This window comes from Alosa pseudoharengus, unplaced genomic scaffold (assembly GCF_046254945.1).
Source record: "Alosa pseudoharengus isolate Yale_2024_CS ecotype anadromous, Long Island Sound unplaced genomic scaffold, YU_APseudo_1.1 YU_APseudo_1.1_scf_12, whole genome shotgun sequence".
NCBI classification, from domain to species: Eukaryota; Metazoa; Chordata; class Actinopteri; order Clupeiformes; family Clupeidae; genus Alosa; species Alosa pseudoharengus.
This window is the reverse complement of record NW_027468587.1, coordinates 5761674-5764124: the sequence shown is the minus strand read 5'-3', so window position 1 is coordinate 5764124 and position 2451 is coordinate 5761674.

The following is a 2451-nucleotide window of genomic DNA, read 5'->3' as shown; positions in this document are numbered from 1 at the left end:
ATGCATGCCAAGTTTAGTGGAATTCCGTTCATGGGGGGCCATATCAGCTACACGCACGCACGCACATGCACGCACGTACATGCACACACACAGGCACGCACAAACACAGTTGCACGCACGGACACACAGGCATGCACACATGCACATGCACAAGCACGCACTGACACACATAAACACACACACGCACACATACAGTACGCACGCACACACATAAACAGACACACACACACTTGCACACACACACACACACACACTTGCACACACACACACACACACACACACACACACATACAGTAACTACACCCACACACACAGATAAACACAAACAACGACACAAACACACACACTCCATTACCACCACACAAACACTCACAAGCGAACACACACACACAGAAGGACACATACACAAAAACAAACAAACACTATGCACACACTCATTTACATATGCAAAAGTTGCAAGAGTAAGGGATGGAGTAGGAGATGGATCCTGAAAGTCCTCAAACTCATCTACAGACATAGCAATAGTGAACAAGACAGTGAAGACATACTGTACTGTAGTTCTCATTCAACAAGACATTTTTTTTCATTGTGTCTCAATATAATCGTTTTTTCTCATTGTGTCTCAGTATAATCACGCAGCAGTCCTCACTCAGTCGCCCTGCGCAATGTCTGATTGCTCAAGCTAAAAATACACTCTGTGTCAGGAGAGTCAATAACATTGTTCGGAAAAATGCAAACTGCATGGTGGTCAAAGCTTTATGTCTCCATAACAATGCATGCCCATTTTCAAGCACATTAATCAAGCAGAAAGAAAGGGGCCTTTGAGTTGGCTGAATTGATGAACAAGCAGCTGTGAGTACGAAAAATATAGTCATCATACCCATATACTGTATATGTGTAAAATATTTTATTTGCCTGTGGCACATTTATCTAAAGCAAAATGTAGTCTGTTATGTCTGAGTAGCAATACGTCTGTATACATTGCAGTCAATTTCTTTACATTGATAGCAATAAATTTAGGGTTAAAATGAATAATAATTTAATTGCCATGTGGCCCTTCTTGGTTGTGGCTAGTCCAATTTGCTTGAATTTCAGCGCAGCAACTCATGATGGTACTCAGTAGTTCGTATGGCCCCGACATGCTTGATGGCATCGGGGCATGCTCCTAATGAAATGGCGGATGGTGTCCTGGGGAATCTGCTCCCAGATGTTGACATGGCCATCACTGAGCTCCTTGACAGTCGGTGGTGCAACCTGGCGATGTTGGATGGACCAAAATATAATGTCCCAGAGGTGTTCAATCGGATTTAAGTCAGGGGAGTGTGGGGGGGACGGTCAATGGTATCAATGCCTTCATCCTCCAGGAACTGCCTACACATTCTCGCTACATGTGTCCAGCCATTGTTGTGCACCAGGAGGAACCCAGGGTCCACTGCACCAATACAGGGTCAGATAATGGGTCTGAAGTTTTCATCCTGATGCCTAAGAGTAGTGAGGGTGCAGTTGTCTTGCCCGTAGAGGTGTGTGCGTCCTTCCAAGGATATCCCTCCCCAGACCATCACTGGCCCACCACCAAACCAGTCATGCTGAATGATGTTGCAGGCAGCATTACATTCTTCAAGACATCTTTAAATGTCACATGTGCTCAGGGTGAACCTGGTCTCATTTGTGAAAAGCACAGGGTGTCAATGGCGAACCTACCAATTTTGTAATCTATGGCAGATGCCAATTGAGCTGCACAGTGCTGGGCAGTGAGCATAGGTCCTTCCAGAGGCCATCGGGCCCTCAGGCCACCTTCATGAAGTCTGACAGTGTGGTCAGAGACATTCACACCAGCGGCCTGGAGGAGGTCATTTTGAAGGGCTCTGGCAGGGCTCCTACTGTTTGTTGTTGCACAAAGGAGCAGATACTGGTCCTGCTGCTGGGTTAAGGACGTCTACCATCCTGCCCAGCTCTCCTTGAGCAACTGTCTCCTGGAATCTCCTACATGCTCTTGAGACTGCGCTGGGAGACACAGCAATCCTTCTGGCAATGGAACGTATTGGTGTGCCATTCTGGAGGAGTTGGACTACCTGTGCAACGTTTGTAGGCTCCAGGTACTGGCTTATGCTACCAGTAGTGACACTGACCCTAGCCAAATGTGAAACTAGTGAAAAATCAGTCAACCACGGAAAATGTATCATTTGCCACCACCTCTAACATTCCTGTTTTTACAGACCTATCTCCCTTCTTCCTTTCTTGTCAAAGTTTTTGGAGAAAATGGTCTTCAAGCAAGTCTTGGACTTAGTATATCAGACAAACCTGCTAGACCCTATGCAGTCTGTTTTCAAGAGTCATTCTACTGAAACTGCTTTTCTGTCTGTGACCGAAGCATTGACAATAGCTAAGTCCTTATCTAAGTTGCTAAGTCATTCTACTAGACTTATCTGCAGCCTTCGATACTGTTAACCA